We start from the raw sequence: 23,585 nt of genomic DNA on the forward strand, positions 1-23,585 counted from the left end.
TGTCACACAAAATATCTGGAAACATATCAGTTAATTTTTCTTAGACCTAGTATTCTCAATAATATGAAATCACTAGACATGGAATACATGTAAAAAGATGGACATGGTGCTATAAATGGGAACTGCATTATTCTTGAGCCCAAGTTTTCTCTGACTCCCTCTTCCTTTAGGGTATTTTGTAGCTTTTCACCCAAATTATTTTCCTTGTTTATTTATTCAGATAACTCCTTGTGGTCTTTTTCACTAGTAGTATGCCCAAATGCCAACAGGAGACACAACTGAGAATCAAGTTGGAATGTCCATATATGTAATGTTTATGTATCTGTCTTCTCAAGAAGAGCGGGGTATCCTATTTATTTTTGTGTTGATAGCAATGTGACTGGCACATGGAAGTAATTTAACTCATATTTGTTTATTTGAGTAAATTTTAGGACCAGAGAAGAGTATTTGTCCACATCAGTTTGTAGGAATGACATTCAACACTGTTCCTAGTTAATCAAGTACACAGTTTTTTTTTGAGGGGGGGTGACTTCACTAATTGGTTTGCAATATGGAAAAAAAGAGAAGGTTATTGGCCATATGATAAGGGGCCTGGTTGTATTATTTCAGCTACATATTTGCTAAGTGAATTAGGTGCTACATATTTTCCTTTATCTGGACCTATTTTTTGTTGTTATTGTTAAATGAAGGAGCCGGATCAAATAATTTGTGAAGAGTTTTCCAGCTCATTCTGTGAATCTATATTGTTCTTTATCTGGCATGTCCTTTTTTGTAGATTTTCTAGGACTTATATGACCCACATTTAAAGTCCTTTTTTCCCCTAGAATAAAATTGCCTACAGTTAAAATTTATAGCTCTAGAATATCCAATCCTATAAAATCCACCGTCTGCTGCTATAGAAACCATATGTAATTCACATCGTTTGGGCTCTAAATCTGTGTCTAACCCAGTTTGTCTAAATGGACAACAGGTGTGGATGCTAGCAAACCATTCATGAATTCCATTTCTTTCTATTTCAGCAATTACTGAGTTGCTCTGTAGTGGGTGATTGGGGAATGCCTTTTGAAGGGAATTGGTCACGTCAGACTTTGCAGATTCTCCTCTTACAGCTTCTTTTTATGCCTACCCCCATACACAAAGCCTACATTTTATAACTTTTTTTTGAGAGAGAGAAAGAGCAAGAGAGTGCACATGCAAGTGGGGGGAGGTTGGGAAGGGTCAGAGGGAGAAGGAGAGAGAGAATCTTGAGCGGACTCCATGCCCAGCACAATGCCCAGCACAATGCCCCACACGGGGCTCAATCTCACAACCCTGAAATCATGACCTGAGCTGAAACCAAGAGTTGAATGCTTAGCCGACTGAGCCACCCGGGCGCCCCACAGAGCCTGCATTTTACCTTCTGGTCATCAAAGGTCCTAGACCATTAGCCCATCAAAAGCTTCTCTTTACTCTTCCAATCCTGCTCCATGTCCACCCTCCTGCACACCCTACACATCTCCATCTGCATCTGTTTTTTATCATCTCCTAACTCAGGGCCAGACTAATGGTCATTTTCTTTATCTCTATCCTAAATTGATTTGATTTATTTATACAGAAATTTAAGTGCATTTATAACTGACTTCACTAAAATGTATGTTCAACGCATTCATTTGTAAACTCAAAAAAAAAAAAACAAAACAAAATGTGTCATCTGATAATTCTAGAGGTCAGAGGTCTAAAATCAGTCTTGCTGGGCTAACATCAAGGCATCACCAGGGCTGCTTCATTCTGGAGGTTCTGAGGGGAGAATCCATCTGTTTGCCTTTCTGAGCTTCTAGAAGCTGCCTCAATTCCTGTACTCTTGACTCCTCCCTTGCAGCTCTCCATTCTCTTGCTTCCTGGTCTCATCTCCTACTGCTGACTCTGACCCTCCTGCCTCTCTCTTATAAGGTCTCTTGTGATTATATTGCACTCACCTGGACAATCCAGGATAATCCTCTGATCTCAAGATCCTAACTTAGTCATACCTGCAAGGTCCCTTTTGCTTGGTAAGGTCACATATTCAGTTTCCAGGGTTTAGGGTATGGACATCTTGGGGGATACTATTCAACCTCCCACATTTAGTAAGCTCCCGTCATCTCTCAATGTCACTCAGTATTTGGTGCAGATTGTCTGAAAGTGCATTCATGCTCTACCTAAAAACGCCAATTCCAGAGTCCTACCTAAGACCTACTGAGGCAGAATCAGGCATGGGGCACAGAAATGTTAAGGTTTTGTTTTGTTTTGTTTTGTTTTTTTAGATGTACCCCTTAGACTTAAAAGATTGGTCCATCCCTAATTATCAAATGTCCCATTGAATAAACCAGTTCTTTACAAATGTTATTATTTTTGTAAACACCCAAGTTAGTTAACATGTCTAATATTTCAAGACTTGACTTTTTCCTTAACTCATTTAACAAGTGTTTCTGAACTACATATGTATCATTTTGGAACCTTTCCAGCTATCACTCTGTCTCCTTATGCTCTTGAAACCATACTCTCAAATCAGCTCTGGGGCCTTGATCCCATCAGTTCCACCTCTTTCTCTAGAACCTGTTTTCTCCCTCTGGCCTGCGAAGATGTGCCATTTTAGTTTCTCTAAACTGACATATGGTTATACAAATTGACAAAGGGGAAAAAACAAGATTGAGGGACCATCTCTTCCCTATCCCTCTTCCCCAGAGTACAGGAGTGCATCCTGAGTCCAGCCCCTCATTGTGAAATTCCTACCTCCCCATTGGATCAATTCTCTCTTCTTTCCCACAGGGGCCTATCCTAGAGCCACTGGGACATCCTGCTCAGTCACTTTGATGCACTTGTACCCCGTGTGCCTTGCACTCCCTACCCTGAAGTCCTTTTGTGCCCTACCTAGTCCCTCTGCCACTCTCTACTCCCACGCCCATCTTACCCACACATACAAATCCTCTACCCCCCACACAAACACCATACCACACACACAAACCTATCCCCAACAAACACACACTCACATACCTACCTACATGTACAAATTCCCCCCACATAGACAGAAACACAGATACCTTATACACATGAACACCCATGCATACCCCCGTACACCCCACTCATACATGCATACACACACATGCACACCACACCACCCATATACACCAGTCCACCTACCCACACCCACACAGACACGTACCATACCAAACACACAAACCTATCCCCAATAAAGCACACTTATATACCTACCCACATGTACAAATCCCCCCACAAAGACAGAAACATGCACACTTTACACATACAAACACCCATATACCCGACCCCCACACACAAACACACACACCACACCACCCACATACACTAACCCATCTACTCACACACACAGACACATACCATACCAAATACACAAACCTGTCCCTGATAAGACACACTCACATACCTACCCATATGTATAAACCTCCCACACACCGACAGAAAAACACACACTTTACACACAGGAACACCCATACACACCCCCACACACATACCCCACAGATACATGCACACCACATCACCCATATACACCAACCCACCTGCCTACACCCACCCACAAACACACAAACCTATACTCTCAGAACCATATACCCACCCTTACACACACAGACACACATATGCCTCCCCCAATACAGAAACTCACAACTCTCCCCCATCACCACACATAAACATGCACACACGTGTGCATGCATACAGAAATACACTCAGAGAAACCCCATACACATATATGCTCATCCCACAGAAAACACACATACAAACACAAGGAGAAACAAACACCCAATGAATATATGCACACTGAAACTCAGTCACACATCCCCCACACTCATCCTCTCAAACTTACTCTCCTATACTCAGACACACTCTCTCACAATTACATACACTGATATGCATACACAGAACCATATGTGCCCCCCTACAAATTGCAACATATGCATATTTGCATATACAGACCCACTCTCACACATATGCCCATATACACATGCACACACACATGCACACAATCAACACTACCTCTATCTTATATAAAACAAAAAGTAAATGGTCCCACATTATCACATCAAAATGCACATAAACTATAAAAGTATAACATGTTTGAATAAAAACGGCAATAACAGAACTCCAGTCCTTTTGATGTTAAAAATAAACATTCCCTAAGGTAAACATTCTGTGAAGGGAGTGAGAAGGAAGAGAGTAATAAAGTATTATTACTATTATTATTATTATTATTATTATTAATTATTTTATATAACATATGGCTACATTTTTTTATTTTATTTTTATTTATTTATTTTTTTATTATTATGTTCAGTTAGCCACTGTATAGTACTCAAAATGGATGAAAGACCTCAATGTGAGACAGGAATCCATCAAAATCCTAGAGGAGAACATAGGCAGTAACCTCTTCAACACCGGCTACGGTAACTTCTTTCAAGACACGTCTCCGAAGGCAAAGGAAACAAAATAAAAAATGAACTTTTGGGACTTCATCAAGATAAAAACCTTCTGCACAGCAAAGTAAACAGTCAGCGAAACTAAGAGGCAACCCACAGAATGGGAGAGGATATTTGCAAATGACTTTATAGATAAAGGGCTGATATCCAAGATCTATAAAGAACTTCTCAAACTCAACACTCAAAAAAACAAATAACCCAGTCAAAAAATGGGCAGAAGACGTGAACAGACACTTCTCCAAAGAAGACACACAAATGGCTAACAGACCATATGAAAAAATGCTCAACATCATTAGCCATCAGGGAAATACAAATCAAAACCACACTGAGATACCACCTTACACCAGTTAGAATGGCAAAAAATAAGACAGGAAACAACAAATGTTGGAGAGGATGTGAAGAAAGGGGAACCCTCTTACACTGTCGGTGGGAATGCAAGCTGGTGCAGCCACTCTGGAAAATAGTATGGAGGTTCCTCAAAAAGTTAAAAATAGAGCTACCCTATGACCCAACAATTGCACTAAGTATTCACTCCAAAGATACAAATGTAGTGAAAAGAAGGGGCACATGCACCCCAATGTTCATAGCAGCAATGTCCATAATAAAGAGTTTTTAAAAACATTAAAAGTAAAAGCACCACATATCAAAATCTATGGGATTTTACTAAAGCAACATCCAGAGGAAAATTGATTGCCTTATAATACACCGTTTTTATAAAATCACATAAAAGGGAAGAATTATTCAACTTAAAATTCAGATACATTAGAAAAAGCATACAACCCCCCACAAATATACTAGGGAAGAAAAGTAATAAAGATAATAGAAACTAAATACTAAATATTAAAAGACATCTAATTTATAAATTCAATAGCTTGTTCCTTAAAAATAGTTAATAAGTCAAGAAAACATATATTATTTGTAAAACTGCAAGAGAATTTAAAAAACAATCTCATAACCATATGTTAAAAGAATTTTAAATTCTTGGGGTGCCTGGGGGGCTCAGTTGTTAAGCGTCTGCCTTTGGCTCAGGTCATGATCCCGGGGTCCTGGGATTGAGTCCCGCATCGGGCTTCCTGCTCCCTGGGAAGCCTGTTTCTCCCTCTCCCACTCCCCCTGCTTGTGTTCCCTCTCTAGCTATCTCTCTCTCTGTCAAATAAATAAATAAAATCTTTTTTAAAAAAAAGAATTTTAAATTCTCAGTGAAATAGGTGATTTTGAGTAAAATGTTCATTAAATATTAAAAATTAAAGATGTCAAAGACAAAAATTAGTGATAAGAAAATTTGAATATTTTTAAAAATCAACTAAAATAAAATCTAATATCAATTAATTTAACTACTGGAATATTATATAATTCAGTCAAATTTTCAAATTCTGACCTAAATTTTATATCAAAATTAAGTAATTCTACAAACTATTTTGGAAAAAATTAGCACCATTGTAGTATTTATGATTCGATAGCATAAATATTATCTTCTTTTGAAATTCTGCAATCTGTATAAAAACTGTATTGCATAGATATTCTAAAATCTTTTTTTTTTTTTTTTTTTTACATTTTAAAGCTTTGAAATTAGGGTAAATTTTTAGTCAGTAATATCTTACAAGCACATCACATCAATTGTATTACAGTTGTTACCACTTCTGTTTGTGAACACTTGGTAACAGAGCTGTTCATCTGTCATCATTTCACTTGATTCATGTGCAATTTCATACTATACATGTGAATTTGATTGCCTTTTCAGTTTCTTTAAAAAAATGGTTCACTCTGATTCAATACTGAAATGAAAGTTCTATGCAAAAAGGCAGGCAAACAGAGCAGTGACATTCGATAGTACATTCAATAGTCATGGAGCAAATAAATAAATGTTGTTGGCAACAACCACCACCAGCAAAACCTGCAGAGTTGTCAGCAGCTGAGAAGAAAACCTTGGAGGGAATGTGAGACTTGCCTTTAAGAAATGCTGCAACCAGTACTCTTGGTGAAGTTTTTTCAGTGCTAAATTGGGAATCTACAGTTGAAATTTCTATATTTCCCCCTTTATTTTCTAGGTTTCTAGGCATTCATTTCAGTCATTAGCTAGTCACATGGTATTTCTTCAAGCCAGCTCTGAAAATCATGTAACCAAGTACTTTCCAACTACATAAATATAGAAATACTATGTGTAACTTCCAGGAAGTGCCTTAATGAGTGGGCATGTCTCTTCCCATTTTCCTTTTTTTCTGGAATGAAGGCATGATGGCTGGAGCATGAGTAGCTATTTTAGGTCATGGGTAGAAAGAAACCACATGTTAAGAATGGACAAATGACAAGATATAAGGTATAGGAGTGCCTAATAATTAGGGCACCATCAGGGGTGCCTGGGTGGTGCAGTCGTTTAAGTGACCGACTCTTGGTTCCAGCTCAGGTCCTGATCTCAGGGTCCTGAGATCGAACGCTGAATCGGGGTCTGTGCTCAGCACAGAGTCTGTTTGAGATTCTCTCTCCCTCTCCCTCTTCCCCTCTCTCCCCCTCAAATAAATAAATAAAATCTTTTTAAAAAAAATCATGGTGCCATCACACTCTTCTTATACTGTTTCTATAGGATTTTATTTACTTAAGAGTGAACTTAATTTCTATCATGTTTAAGACATTTATTTGCATTTACTGTCAATTGCAAGCCAATATTGACCTTCACTTACACAGTGCCATCATGTATGTGCTTTTTATTATCTCCTTGTATGTTTTAAAACACATATGATCTAGGGCACCTGGGTGACTCAGTGGTTTCAGCTCTGGTCATGATCTCAGCATCCTGGGATTGAGCCCTGCATTCAGCTAGCTCAGCTTGGAGTCTGCTTGTTCCTCTCCCTCTGCTCCTCCTGGTTGCTCTTTCTTTCTCTCTCTCTTAGATAAATAAATAAATAAAATCTTTTAAAAAAATAAAAATAAAGTACATATGGTCAATTTAAACTTCACACACAATGACTATGAAATGCCAAATAAAAGGATGTGATTTTCTTTAATGATTGTAATTAGGCCGATCTTAATTCACCTTTAATTCCTCTGGTGGTAGGGTCTCCAGGGTATTAAAATATTTCTTCTGGTTTAAAATGTACCTTTGAGTAAATATCAAGCCATTTCTCTTTTCTCAGGAGGTTCTTCTTACCCTCCTTTTTCAAACACTCTGCCTGAGGGAAGCTCAGTTTTCCTCACACAACCCTGTGGGTCCTTGCTGGACCACCTGAAATAAATGACATCCCACCCATCAATTGGCACTGCTTGGGACAATTAAGTCCTTGAGATTATGAAAGACAAAAATACTTTTCATTAAATACCTCAAAAATATTATCTGTATTATACCTACAGTATCATTCGATGTAAATTATTGTTGTTTTGGGGAAATCTAACAGAGGTAACCAGGCAAGCAATAATTTAACTTATCACAGCCATTTGAAGAAATTGCTAGAAAAAAAATATCTTGGAGACATAAATTCAGCACAGAAAAAAAAATAGAGCAAAGTTTCTCAGTTGTTTTCAATTTGTTCTTGATCTAAAATTGACAGCACCCTTTCCTGTGAGCCTTTTGAAACCTATGAATGGCCATGTATATACAGAATTGAAGTTATCAGACTAGAGACTCTACTGATCTTTCCCTAGTTTTAGATGTGGTTTGAAAGGACATCCTCAATACTGTTCTAGCAAGAGGACTGTAAACTTCTTGCAGGGCATTAAAGATGGGCAATCTTTGAAGCTGTGATTCATGGCCTCTCACTCAGCTTATAAAATGCTAGTTTCTGACTTCAAGTTAATGCTTGTTAACATCACGTAATATGGATTCATGGTCATTCAGTTTTAACCCAAACTTAAACCTAACTGGCTTTCAGTGGAGCTTTATTCAAAACAATGTGCTGATTTTAATAGCAAGTCTGCAGACTCAGCAGGGAAAATGTGCAGATGCATTTCAGGCATTCTTTGAAAAATCAATGTACAATGTGCACGATGTTAGGTTTCAGTTGGTCAAATCAATAAGTTCTGGATGTACATGGCTTTGTGATTTTTTTGGTTATCCCCAGGAAGAACATAATAAGATCTGTTTTTTCGCATCTATACAAAATGTAAAAAAATGTTTACATTAATTTAAAATCCTGTTACTTAAGTTAGTTCTATAATCCCTGGACATTTTCTTTTGCTTTTTTTTTTTTTAAGTGAATGTGTAATATCATGAGAAGAATTCTGATCATGGAGTTAGAAAATCTTGTTTTCAAACACAGTTCTGCCACCAGCTCTGCCTCTAGCATTTTTTAACTTAGAGAAGTCACATACGACTGCAATATCATACATTGGTTATTTTATTGTCCTAATTTAATTATCGTTAATCAATTTTTGAATGAATAATGCATGCCCATTACACAAAAGTCAAAATACATTTACAGGCCAAAATGTCAGACTGCTTTGAGTCTGTCAATCAGCCAGTTGTCTTCCACAGAGACAATCATGGTTAGGAGTTTTTTTATGTATTTCTATAAAGGCTTTATATATGCATAAAGCATATGTATAAACTAATATTATTTATTGAAGTGTATAAAGATGATGGCTTACTAAGCACTGTTCACATCTTGATTTTTGCTTAAGCTATCTTGATGATTCCATCTTAGCATTCACATTAATCATAACCCTAATCCTCAAATTGACCCTATTTCATTTTATGGAGTTACTATAATTTATTCAACCAATTTCTTATTAGTACACATTTATTTAGGTTATTTCTAATTTTTTTTCCTATATTAAGGAATGTTGCAGTGAATAGTCTTATGTATATTGTTTTGGGTTCACTAGTATCATGTTTGGAGCATGAATTCCTAAAAATTGAAGCTTGAGTGGTTATGGCTAATATTGGTTCATAGAATTTGCATCATCTAATACTCCCATCAACAATGTTTGAGAGTGCTAGTCCTCTTTGCCCCATCAAAACACAGTATTATCAAGTTATTTTATTGGACATATAAAAATGGTGTCTTGGTAACCTGGGTGTCTCAGTTGGTTGAGCGTCAGACTCTTGATTTTGGCTCAGGTTATGAGCTTAGGGTCATGAGATTGAGCCCTGTGTTGGGAGCCTGCTTAAAATTCTCTCTCTCAAAAAAAAAAAAAAAGTTTTCTTGTGATTATCTTGTACATTTACCTTATACAGACATTTTTGGTCTTTTTTTTCTATATTTAGAAGTTATTTGAATTATTCTTTTGGTTAAAATAATTGTTCATATCCAGTGTTTTATTAGACTCTGTTTTTTTCTGTCTCATTTTTTATATGAGGTTTTTATATATTGCAGAAATTAGACCTTGTAATATGTCTTGAAAATATTTTCTCAGTTTCTCATTTGTTTTTTGACTTGGCTTATTGTGATTTTTTTTCCATTCAAATTTTGTAATATAATAGCAGCTATCAGTCATTAATTTATTGTGTTTAGGCATTTTGTCCAAATTTTAACGTCTTCTCTATTGTAGAATTTATTTTAAAATTAGTGTATTCTTCTAAGACTTTTTTTTTACTTTTTTTTAAGATTTTATTTATTTATTTGACAGAGAGAGACAGGCTTTATTTATTTGAGAGAGAAGAGAAAGAGAGCACAAGGAGGGGGAGGGGGAGAGGAAGAGGGAGAAGCAGACTCCCCAGTGAGCAGGGAGCCAGACATGGGGCTCGATCCCAGGGTCCTGGGATCATGACCTGACCTGAAGGCAGCTTAACCAACTGAGCCACCCAGTAGGTGCCCCCTTCTAAGACATTTTTATTAATTTGAATTTTGCATTTAAGTCTTGGTTCTATCTAGAATTTATGTTGGTGTAAAAAGAAGATAGGTAACCTACTTTTTTATATGATTACCCAATTGCCATAAATTATTTATTAAGATACCTTGGATCTCTCTCAAATATATAATGTTATTTTCCTATTTGATGGGAACTGATGAGCAAATTTAACTGAGCAAGGCTCTGATGAAGATTCCCTAAAGTTTGGTAAAGTTTTGGTAAAGATTTGGTTCAGAAAAAATCCATTGTGTCACAATATGCAGCTTCCAAAAATGCAGATTACATATAGGCAGTTTACAAAGCAAAGGCTATGTCCTGTACTAGTCAGAATTCTTTGCAAGCAATAGCACCCAGTTTAGCTAGTTTAACAGGAAAAAAAAAATTAGCTACAGTGGAGGCTGAATGAGAGTTTTCTGTCTTCCTCCTAGGGAATGTAGGGAGTTACCAAAATGTAGGGAGAGTATCCAAAAACATCACAAATGTCCATGTCGTATCTTTCAATTAATTTGGTTCTCACTACAACCCTATGAAATAAGGATCAATTATAGCACCTTCTCCATTTTACAGATAAGGAAATGAGAGCCCAGAGAGGAAGTAAGAAATTTATATTCATATCATTCACTATACTTGATATTCCATGTTATCCCATTTAATCCTCACTAATCATTGACTCAGTTAATTATCCTTATGTTATAGATAATGTAATTAGGTCTTAAAATGGTTATGTGAATTGCTTATGGTCACAGTACTAATAAATTACAGAATGAAGATTAAAATCTATGTCACTTGACTCTATAGTCAGTATTCTTTCCAATATACTAAGCTGCCTTTATAAAAATTACAAGATCATAAACCAGAAAAGTAAATTATTTCAATGTCAGTTGATACCTGAAAAGCCGTGTTCAGACCTCTTGTATAAATTATTAACTTAGATTATAACATATGTAGGCAAAAGTACTTGTATATTTTGGATAATTAATGGCAAATCAAATGCTTGAATATTTAATGTTAATGCTATTTATAGAATATCAAATTATTGTAATATTAAAACAATATTATCTTCATTTTTGTTCTAGTATAAAGAGACTACTGTTTATGAGTTAACAATCTGGAAATGGCTATACTGAATCAGACACTAATCTTCCAGATATTTGGCACCGTGAAACAAAATATATGAATATAAGTTGGATTATTTGGGGATTTTAAGATATAAAATGCCCTTAGTATAAGCTAGAATATTTCATATTTAGGGAAGAAGTTCAGATTTAGAAAGGAGTGTTTCTGAAACACCAGGATATTCTGATGTGCCTCCTAAATTGAGAATCCGATTTTAAAGTTTTCTTTTTTTTTTTTTTTTTTTTTTTAAAGATTTTATTTATTTGACAGAGAGAGATACAGCGAGAGAGGGAACACAAGCAGCGGGAGTGGGAGAGGGAGAAGCAGGCTTCCCGCCGAGCAGGGAGCCCGATGTGGGGCTCGATCCCAGGACCCTGGGATCATGACCTGAGCCGAAGGCAGACGCTTAACGACTGAGCCACCCAGGTGCCCCCCGATTTTAAAGTTTTCTAACAATGCTTGCTTGGCTTACTGTGGGCAATTCACTTTGAAAGAAATGCTAATTCAAAGCCTGTCAGTGGAAAAAGTATCTTTCCTCCTTCAGCAGCCTGTTTTACCTTCTTCCTTACCACTCTACATTAACTTATATTTAATCTCAATTCTTATGATGACATTTTGTATGTACAAATACCTTTGAAATTATAAAATTCAATGAATGAACGGTCTTTTGGAATTTTTATAAACATTATAACTGTTGTGGTTTTGATTTTTGTTTATGTTTATTTCATCTCTTATCCTAATGGCTACAGCGGACTCCCACTTTCCCCAACCATTCATTTTATTTATGGGCATATCCAAGGCATGATTCTCCGAAGTCCTCATCAAATAGTCCACTCCATGCTTCTCTCACTTCTCACTTCTCCTTGGTTCCCCTCTGCTGAGGAGGGGTGTTTCTGCTAGAGCAGCCCTATGGTCTTATACTCTGCAATGCTTTCCCTTTTGTCTGGTTTTTCCAAGCTGCTGTAGCCACAACAGGGTGGCCTGCTGCTTCTCCTGGAGCCCTCTCTCAGTATCTGCTAGCTTAAATGCCACACCCGGCTCACATGGGTATCTTGGTGGAACTGAAGGTTGTGATATTGCAAACCTATTCAGTGTCTGGTAACAAAATATGGAAAATGCTACTCTTTTATTTGTCATGCTGTTTAAAAGGACCACCATAACACTATCACCCTGGACCCTAATCTCATAGATCCTTGCTTAGATCCTGATAATCAGAGACCTTGTGCTGTTCTCTGGAACCCACAGCACCATCAGCCTCACCCAGCCCAACCTACTAACTGAAAGAGAATCTGCATTTTAACAAAATTCTCAGGCGATTTACATTTATCTTAAAGTCTGAAAAGCTCTGAATCAGTAGATTTTATTAAAAAGCAGCTCTTTTAATTGTGACTATGGCTTCTCTCTCTATCACTGTATAGATCACAATGGACCAGGTCAAGAACACATTCCTGGTTTCAGATCTTCTATGTGTGTTCAGAAGGACAGACGTCTCTCTAGGAAGTCAATTTTGTCTTTGCTTTTTTGTTTTTAAGATTTTATTTATTTGAGAGAGAGCACAGAGGGAGAGTGACAGGGAGAAACAGACTCCACACTGAGCAGGGAGCTCGATTCGGGGCTCAGTCCCAGGACCCTGGGATCATGACCTGGGCCAAAGGCAGATACTTAACTGACTGAGCCACCCAGGTGCCCCTAGGAAGTCAGTTTTGTTAGAGTCAGGTTTACCATTTCTACACCTCTTTTTCCTGGAAGCTGCTTAGATCCTGATGCAAATAGATTTCTGCTCCTCCAGATTCTCAAACACACTTGAATCTGACTGAATCTTAGTGGTGAACACTGATCAAAACTGGGACATCCTATTCTATTTGTACCATGTGTCATTTCTGCTCTGGGATCTTTCAACATCACTCAACTTCAACAGAGTGAGTCTTTTGCCTCTTATTCAACATTAAGTTTTGTGCAAGAGCTATACCAGCTATGCAGAAAATTTGACAAAAGCAGATGAGAAGTTAAAGGTTAGACAGGAGTGTTTCAGAAATCTACACTAGGACATCATGATGTGCCTCTTACACTGAGAGTTGCTTTAAGTTTTCTAAAAAGATTGCTTGGCTTACTTCAGGCAAATATAGTTCATGAGCTTAAAAAGTTCTTAGAAACAGAAAACTTTATTAACTCCAGCTAACTGTCTGACAGGTTAATTTGTTAATATCCCTTATTAAAATTTGCTAAATATATATCAATCTGCATACACATGACATTTAAAGATTTTCTTAGGATCTTCCTTAAAGTCTGCTATTCATTTTATGTTGTTCTGTACATTAGCAGCTAATAATAAGACCCTTGTATGATAATTGTTTTAATCAATAATACTACTGTGATGGTTTAAATTAAAAATTTTGTTTTTAGAGAAGTTTTAGGTCTATAAAAAATTGAGCTGAAAGTACAGAGTGGATTTATTTTTAATTGGTGCCATAATTGTGTTACCTATAGATCCTACTTCTTATTCAACATTTCATTTTTCTATGTGCTAGAACCAGTGTAATTACGCAGATATAACCACAAGTGTGCAGCACTAAACTAAAAAAAAAACATGGTTCTGTTTTTTCATTATCAGCATCACCATCATCATTATCAGACTGTCTTCATCCTTTAGCTAATTCTTCAGCAGTCCAGTAGAAGGTCTTTCCCACCTTCCTCTATAAAAAAAATAGGCTAGTCAGATACTTTATTTGTGTACCCTAATGTTCATGGTAACTATCTTTGTGACTCAAAGACTCAATATTAAAAAAAATATTAAGGGTCTACCTAATTAAAAAAAAAAAGCTAATAGAAACTTTATTTTAGTATCAGTTCAGGCTTCTAAATGCCCACCAGGGAACTGATCAAACAAATAGCCTAACTATAGCTGTCTGAGCAGTGCTGCTGAACACTATGACCATACGGAGGCCATTGCTTCTGAAATCTCCATGTAAACAGCTAGTTAAATGGACTCAATAAACAGAAACCAAAGGACTGGTTAAACAGCTCCTTTTGAAGAAGAAACCCATGACCTTTTCTCATTGTCAGAAGAGAAAATAGGGGTGCCTGGGTGGCTCAGTTGGTTGGGCGACTGCCTTCGGTTCAGGTCATGATCTTGGAGTCCTGGAATCGAGTCCGGCATCGGGCTCCCAACTCAGCGGGGCGTCTGCTGCTTCCTCTTCCGCTCCCCCCTCTTGCGCTCTCTCTCTCTTTCATTCTCTTTGTCAAATGAATGAATAAAATCTTTTTTAAAAAAAGAGAGAGAAAATAAAGGATCCAAGGATAAAGAGAGGCTATCAACTGACTTACAGTCCTTGTCACCATATAATGGTTTCATTATTAGAAATTGTTTTCTACTTCTGTCTTCTGATGTTGGATTTACCCTTAGCTTCAAATTATCAAGTGCATGTCCAGAATCAATTTGTTTTAAATAGGCCCCACTGAGTTGACAGGCCACTAATTGAAATGAGTTAATTCTGGACACAGTTTCTCATAACTGGAGGGAACAATGCAGGGATAAGGAGCAAAGCTGAATAATGAAGGATTCATCTCAGTATCACTTCAAAAGTTCAGCTGCAGTGAGGGTTCAGTGATGAAACTAGAACGGAGGGATGGCAACATATTCCTAATGGACACACTGGTCACTAAGTAGAGCCACAAACCCTGATTGAAAATGAAGAGGTATGACTGAAGCACAAGGACTGTCTAGAGGTTCCCCAAGCTTGATCCTAAGAGTCACATGGACAGATTTGAGGCACTACAGTAGAACATTGTCATTAAATATCATTAGATTTTATCTAACACATTTACAGATTAATCAAGTATTTATCAAGTGCATTTATCTGTAAAGGTACACTGCTTTAAGTAGCTTTGAAGAAAATTTTTTAAATATATTGGGCACAGACACTGACTTCAGAGAATTCCCAATTAGGGAGAGAGTTAACATAGTTACAAATAAAATGAAACCTTAGAATTAGGAAATAATGCTAAGTGAAATCTGTTCTTACTACTGAGTTAATCTCTTCTGCAACGTTAATATCTTCTGTAACATTTCCAAAATATTGTTGCACAATTTCTCCTTAATCACAACCAGTGACAGGGAATTCACTGATTCTTAAATTCTGGGGGCAATATATTCTATTTGGACCATTTTAATACTTACAAAGTTCTACCCCCTATTAAATCTATCTCCATAATTTCTGTTTATTGGCCTGTTCTGTGACTCCTATGACTGTCGTAGTTTCATATTATTTATCTAATTCTCTTCTCCAAGGCAGTAATTTTAAAATGTCATGATGCCCAATAGGTCTCTACTAGGTCTTCTCTTCTCTCAGATTTTTCCTTTCAGTTGACACTTCCCAGGGGGAAGTCCTATGACATCATCCCAAAGGCTGTTACTATCAGAGTATTTCTTTCCCTGTTGAACTCTCATTCTTCAAGGTTCCATGAGTTTTCTGAGAATAGTAAGGCTGATGCCAAAAATAATGGTTTCTTTCTCTCTTCAGGTTATTACTTCTCAAACCATAGGTAAAATCCTCACTTATCAGCTTTATCCACATAATTATATTAATCTTTTTTCAGCCACACTTTGGTCAGTTTCCCCTACATTGTACTTCTGTTCTGCTTCAAAAATTTTCAGTGTGAGATTTATTCTACTAAACAAGTGATAAGGAAAATCTGTGTCCTAAGATGACCAACCGAGCCAGTGAGAGAGTCCCAGTCCTTGTCCCAGGGCTCTTCCAGGTTCTTCTCCCTGCCCTGCTTCGCGCACGCGCCAAAAGTGTCAAGTATGTGGAAGCAGAAGTGTATAAATTGCCCCCTTTGTTTGTGCTCGGGGTTCAGACCTTTGGAGACCACTCTCCTCTGAGCCCGCTGGCCTTAAATAAACCTATCCTTCAAGATCTCCGAGTACCGCTTGGTTCTTCCATCGGGCAATCCAGTCCAGGTTCTGTAACATTTGGTTCCCTAATCGGGGAACCCAACCGCACTGGCCCATTGTTGCCACCGGTTTGGGGCAATGGCAGGGCAGTGACAGAACAAGGGATCGTAACGGAGAAGGTGCTCCTGGCCTAATTTTTGGCAGTCTCCTGCCCCGGTTGCCTCGGGCCGGCCCCGCTCCACTGTTCCCGCCAGACTCGAGGAGACTTGACAGGTGAGGACCTGGTCCTGATGTCAGATTCCAGTAAGACCTGGGGCCCCAGGAACCAGAAAGGCCCACCCCCCAATGGGGTGGAAGGGGAGCCTGATCACCTCCCAGAGACCTCTTAGAGGTCTCACACATAGGGATTCCCAGGGAGCGAATGTAATAATTTCTACAGTGAATGTGTGATTGAATGTGCAGTCAGGACTGGCTTGCTCAAGCAGACTGATTCTGTGACTCCACAGGCAGGCACCTTTAAGGTCCCCAGAAGCCTATGGAGTCTGAGTGGGCCTCTCTGCGATTCCATGGTGAACGGCATACAGTCTATGGTGGCATCGGAATAGTTTCCGATTGTAAGTCACAACGCTGAGACCACTACAGCTAAGCCTCACCTAAGCTCCTTCGGGACACAGCCAGAAGGGCATCTGATTGGTCTCCTCATCACAGGAGGCACCCCCCATTTTGTCTGTCTTTGCGCCATCACACATGGAGACATCACCATGGGGTCAGGGCAGAGTAAACCTACGGTTCTAGAGACCATGATCAAAAATTTCAAGAAGGGGTTTTTGGGAGACTATGGAGTCAGGATGAACCCCGGCAAGTTGAGAACCCTATGTGAATTGGAATGGCCCACCTTTGATGTCGGGTGGCCTTCAGAAGGGACATTGGATATCCCGATGATTCATTAAGTATGGTGAGTCGTAACAGGAGAACCAGGACACCCTGACCAGTTTCCATACATTGACTCCTGGCTAGGAATTGCTCAGACCCTTCCCCCCTGGGTACGATTTGCTTGCAATAGGCAGGGACAGTCCAGGGTCTTTATGCCTCATCCAGGTGACCTAAAGAAAATCAGCAAAAGCCCCAGTACCAAAATTGAGATCATGAGACAGGCCTGGGGGTCTGGAATTTGCAGAGGTCGGAAGACCTGGGAGTTAAGTCGGCCTTCTCCAATAAGGCAAGATCTCCAGCTGTTTAGGTTCTTTAGCTTCACAGAGCACCTTTCCCTGTCATCTCTGGGTGGTAGGAGGTTGGGGCAAGCATCCCCCAGGGATGGGACAGGTCTCAGGTAGGGAGAGGCAGGGGACACTGGCTCTTCTGGAGAGGACTGGGGCAAGGAAGTCAGGGGAGGAAACCCACTAAAATGAAAACAAAGAAGAGGTCAGATCAAAATCCAGGCTAGTACACTGTTCAAAGGCAGATTCCAGTTGTCTGTCTGGTGTAGGGCTGACATTGGCGATTTAAACAAGATACCCCAGGCGATACAGGTCCTGCTGGTCCACTGGCCACACTCTGAACAGCAAGGCTTAGATGTTGTTTCCAAACCTCCTTTATAAGAGTCACCTGGGAGGACCTTGTTAAAAAGGCAACTATTTGGGGGATGGGGTTACCAGGTGATGGGTATTACGGAGGGCACGTGTTGTGATGAGCACTGGATGTAATATTATCCGGCCTATGCAAATCCACTGAATCAAAATGGGTGGGATGGCTAGTGTGTCCAGTGGGCTCAAAGGTTATCTGAGCCCTAAGCTTGGAGAGTATGTCTTGGCCCAGGAGAGGGATGGGGCAATCAGGCAGATAAAGGAATTCATGTCAGACCTTGTGGCCCCTGAGTTCACACTGGTGAGCCTGGCAAAAGGGTTGTGGTATCGTCTGCATGCCAGTGGCCCTGAGGATGGTCGCAGTCCTTTTGCTGAAAGGGACCACTGGGGAGGTGACAACAGAGTGCTCGGCCCCAGTATCAACCATAAAACTCACTGGTTGGCCCCCCACCTTCATTCTGACCATGGGCTCATGGGGCCCAAGGAGGAAAGAGCATGGTCCCCCTCAGTCTGAGTCCATTCCTGCAAGGCCTATGAACGCCTCCTCTCGGGGTTCTTCCTTGTAGCAGCTGGGCTTTTGAGCCTTTCCCTGGTTGGGACATTCGTTTTTCCAGTGCCCTTTCTCTTTACAGAGAAAAGGCTATGTGAATTGGAATGGCCCACCTTTGATGTCGGGTGGCCTTCAGAAGGGACATTGGATATCCCATTGATTCATCAAGTATGGTGAGTCATAACAGGAGGACCAGGACACCCTGACCAGTTTCCATACATTGACTGCTGGGTGGGATGGGGGGAATATCCCAGAAGCTGCGTATTTAAAAAGCAACACCTGGGGGCACCTAAGTGGCTCAGAAAAAAAAATGTGGATGACCTCTTCCTCGCCAGTGACACACAAGAAGACTGCACAAAAGGCACCAAGGCCCTCCTACAGCTCCTGTCAGACTCGGGATACTGAGCCTCATGGAAGAAGGCACAAATCTGCCAACAACAGGTCCGATACCTTGGTTTTCTCCTCACCCAAGGGAAAAGAGAACTAGGGCCAGAGAGGAAAAGGATCGTCATCTCCCTGCCACAGCCCCAGACAAAAAGGGGCCTACGAGAATTCCTGGGGGCTGCAGGATTCTGCTGCATCTGGATCCCTGGGTTCTCAGCAATAGCAAGACCCGTTATGATCAGATTGAGAACCCCCTGCCTGGACTGAAAAGGAAAAAATAGCACTTGGGGTACTCACCCAGACTGTTGGGCCCTGGCAACGGCCAGTTGCTTACCTGTCAAAGAAGCTGGACCCCATGACAGCAGGATGGCCACCATGCCTCAGGGCGCTGGCAGCCACAGTCCTACTCATCAAGAAGGCGGACAAACTTACCCTGGTGCAGGAACTTACTGTCAAGGTCCCTCATGTAGTTGTGTCCCCCATGAACGCACAGGGACACCGCTTCCTTTCCAACTCTCGGCTAGCACAATACCAAGAATCCTTTGCAAAAACCCGTGGGTCACCCTCGAAAGAGTAAGGACATTAAATCCAGCAACTTTTCTCCCCATGGAAGAGGGGGAACCAGACCATGACTGCTCCGAGGTGACTGATGAAGTCTACTGGAGCCGTCCAGATCTGCGGGATCAAGCCATAAAGAATCCAGAACTCACGCTGTTCAGCAATGGCAGCAATTACCTGCACTCCATTTGACCCCGAGGCACAGGAAAGCCAACAGATGGTAAACACCTCCTTCGTGGCTCAGGCAACCCCAGACCACCAAAAGGGGGGAAGCCCAGAACCCCCTTGGCAAGGGATCAGTGTGCCTACCATAAAGAGAAAGGGCATTGGAAAAACGAATGTCCCAACCAGGGAAAGGCTCAAAAGCCCAGCTGCTATAAGGAAGAACCCCGAGAGGAGGAGTTCATAGGCCTTGCAGGAATGGACTCAGACTGAGGGGGACCATGCTCTTTCCTCCTTGGGCCCCATGAGCCCATGGTCAGAATGAAGGTGGGGGGCCAACCAGTGAGTTTTATGGTTGATACTGGGGCCGAGCACTCTGTTGTCACCTCCCCAGTGGTCCCTTTCAGCAAAAGGACTGCGACCATCCTCAGGGCCACTGGCATGCAGACGATACCACAGCCCTTTTGCCAGGCTCACCAGTGTGAACTCAGGGGCCACAAGGTCCGAAATGAATTCCTTTATCTGCTTGATTGCCCCATCCCTCTCCTGGGCCAAGACATACTCTCCAAGCTTAGGGCTCAGATAACCTTTGAGCCCACTGGACACACTAGCCTCCGACTGAACCCAAGGCAAGAGGAGACAGGGTCTCTGAACAGGTCTGGCCAGGTTGCCTAAGCCCAGTCATGTGTAAAATGCTTCAGAACACTTGATGGAGACAAAGCGGAGCACTACACAGATCCTAGCTGGAGATCCCAAGGATCCTGCCCCCACTGTACATACCACCAAGACTGTCTACACCTGGCCCTTCAACTCCATCACCATCGGATCCACTGGCGCCCCCAGGTCCAGAAGATCCACCGGCACCCCAGGCCCAAAGGATCCATTTTCTCCAGGACCAGCAGCCAGGCTGTGCCCCAGGGCAGGCACAAGCGCCCTCCAAATGCCGGTACGAAAAATGTGGGAACCCGAGAGGCATGATGAAGATGGGATGGTCCAACCCAGCCATTCCATGATATATTATCAGCCCTTTTCCACCACCGACCTCCTCAACTGGAAACATAACACCCCATCCTATTCTGAGAAACCACAGGCCATGGTAGACCTCGTAGAATCCCTCTTCCAGACTCATCAGCCAACCTGGGAAGACTGCCAACAGTTACTCCACACCCTGTTTAATACAGAGGAAAGGAGAATAATGAAAGGTGCATGGCAGTAGCTGGAAGAGCATGCACCAGCGGGAGTCATCGATCCTGCTGCCTGGGCTAATACAGCCGCACCTGAAGAGTGCCCAGCATGGGACTTCACCACAACTGAGGGACAGGCCCACATCTGCCAATGCGAGGAGGCCCTCCTCCAGGGAATCCAGGTAGGAGCTAAGAAACCCATGAACATGACTAAGGCATCCTCGGTCACTCAACAACCAGGGGAATCCCCTGGGGACTACTGTGAAACACTATGTGAAGCCTACAGGATATATAAGAGGGTGCCCAGAAAGCGGGTTGTGCAGTAACCACAACCACTGAAGTCCCAGAAGCTAAGGCATTACCAACTGGATGGTCAGCTCAACGAGCTGAATTATATGCCTTAGTCTAAGCCCTCACCCTCGGTGAAAGCAAGTGAGTCAACATCTATACTGACTCTTGGTACGCCTTTGCTACTGTACATATACATGGAGCCATCTACAAGGAAAGGGGCCTCCTAACCACAGCAGGAAAAGCTATCAAGAACAAGGAGAGATACTGAGACTTGAAGCCATCTGGCTTCCAAAGGAAGTAGCAATCCTGCACTGTAAGGGACACCAGAAAGGAGATGACCCCATAGCATGGGGAAATCATCTGGCAGATAAGGCAGCCAAGACCACAGCCAGTGAGGACATAGACAGAGCCCCTTCCCTCACCATGGCCCTAACACCCCCAGAAGAAGTCCCTCTGCCCAGTTACACTAAAAGGAAAAGGAATGGGCCATGGCTGAGGGAGCCACCCTGACTGAAAAGGGATGGTGGATGATGCCAGACAGGCACATCTTTGTTCCAACAGCAACGGGAGGGCATCTAGTCAAGGAACACCACCAACTCACTCATCTGGGAACTGCATCAGTCAGCTGCCAGCACTATGCTGAGCAATGAGTGAATGATGCATAACATGTGCTAAAAATAATGCTTGGTCTGCACCATGGACCCTGTCAGGTGTCCAGAGGATGGGAGCAACCCCCTTCAAAAATCTAGAGGTAGACTCTAGATCCATAGTGACAGTGGACCCACATTTGTGGTAGACATTATACAGGCCTTGGCGAATTTTCTCAACATCACCTGGAGACTCCACACCATTTACCGGCCCCAAAGTTCAGGGAAAGTAGAGTGAATGAATCGCACCCTCAAGGAACCTTAGCAAAATTTTGTCAGGAGACTAACCTCCCATGGCTGGATCTGCTACCCCTAGCTCTCCTACGTGCTTGCTACACACCCGGGACATCAGGTTTCTCCCCGTTCGAATTAATATATGGACGGCCTCCCCCGTGCTTGGGAAGCCTTCCAGGAAACTTGCATAGGTTGGAGATAAAGGGATAAAGGAGCAACTTCAGGCCCTGGGGGCCACCCTAAATAAATTATAAAAGTATACCACTGAGAGGGCCCCAATCTCCTTAAGGTCTCAGGTACACTCCCCTCCAGACAGGGGACTCAGTTTGGGTCCAAGATTGGAAGAAAGACCCCCTCAAACCGCAGTGGACTATTGTTCTAAATGCTCCTACTGCCTTCAAGGTCTCAGGTGTCACCCCATGGGTCCACCACTCAAGAGTTAAGAAAGCTCATCATTCGGATGAGGAGCCCCACCAGTGGAGAGACCATCTATGGTCCCTGGCTCTCATCAGTGTGATTTCCCTCATCGTAGGAGTCAGACTCTACACTGTTGCCCCTCCTGATTGGACTTTCCCCCAGAGGTTTCTACTTAAGTTCATAGATCCCACTTTTACTGGCCCTCTGCTGTCTACTCCTGAGCACATTTCGCCATGGTTTTCCTGGCCCCAGTCAGTCCTGGTCTTCTGCTACCTGGTGTGCTGTTAAGTTTATGATTAAGTGCATGTTTACCCCAAGCCTTGCAATCAACTCTCAGAGTCAAACAGAATGATACCCTCTAAACTAGGTGTTTAAAGGGGCATCAAAGGGGGGAATGATAAGGAAAATCTGTGTCCTAAGATGACCAACCGAGCCAGCGGAAGAGTCCCAGTCCTTGTCCCAGGGCTCTTCCGGGTTCTTCTCCCTGCCCCGCTTTGCACACATGCCAAAAGTGCCAAGTATGCAGAAGTAGAAGTGTATAAATTGCCCCCTTTGTTTGTGCTTAGGGCTCAGACCTTTGGAGATCACTCTCCTCTGAGCCCACCAGCGTTAAATAAACCTCTTATCCTCCAAGATCTCCAAGTGCCACTTGGTTCTTCCGTTGGCAATCCAGTCCAGGTTCCTTAACATAAGTATATTGCTGATATGCAGACTCAGTGTTGCTATAGAATCCACTTATTTTACCAGTATTAAACTCTCTTAAAAATAGGAAGATTCATGTGACTGTATAATATAGATGATAAAATTAGGGAGAAACCATGATAGGTTGAAGTGGGTGGGTAAGTTTACTGAAGGGTGAATAGGATTTGCTTTTGCTGTAAGGAGGTTAGAGCACATGAAGAAGGGAATAGGAGGAGAAATATGAATAAAATGAAAAAGATCTCAGGAGAAATGAGAATTATTAGATAAAATGATAAGAGGGAACTAAATTCTAATGTCACTACTAACTCAAGATTTTTTTTTTCAAAGTTTTAGAAATGATGGAAGGTGTTGTTCCAGGAATGGAGACCACTCAGGAGTGGTTATTTGCTAGACAATCTGGGATTCAGTAGTTCTCAAATTAGAAGGGCAATATACCCATTACTACGATCCTTCTGCTCTTCACATACAGAAACAGAAATGTTCAAGAAGAGGATAGGGCCATAACCCTGATGATTGCATTGGTATCTATGCAAGAGCAAATCAATTTCATGTTATTTTTCTTGATTAACTTAATTGGGTTGACCAGTAGTCTAGTCTTCATGTAAACTGAAACTGGAAG

This window comes from Mirounga leonina, unplaced genomic scaffold (assembly GCF_011800145.1).
Source record: "Mirounga leonina isolate KUSES-001 unplaced genomic scaffold, KU_Mleo_1.0 Mir_93, whole genome shotgun sequence".
NCBI classification, from domain to species: Eukaryota; Metazoa; Chordata; class Mammalia; order Carnivora; family Phocidae; genus Mirounga; species Mirounga leonina.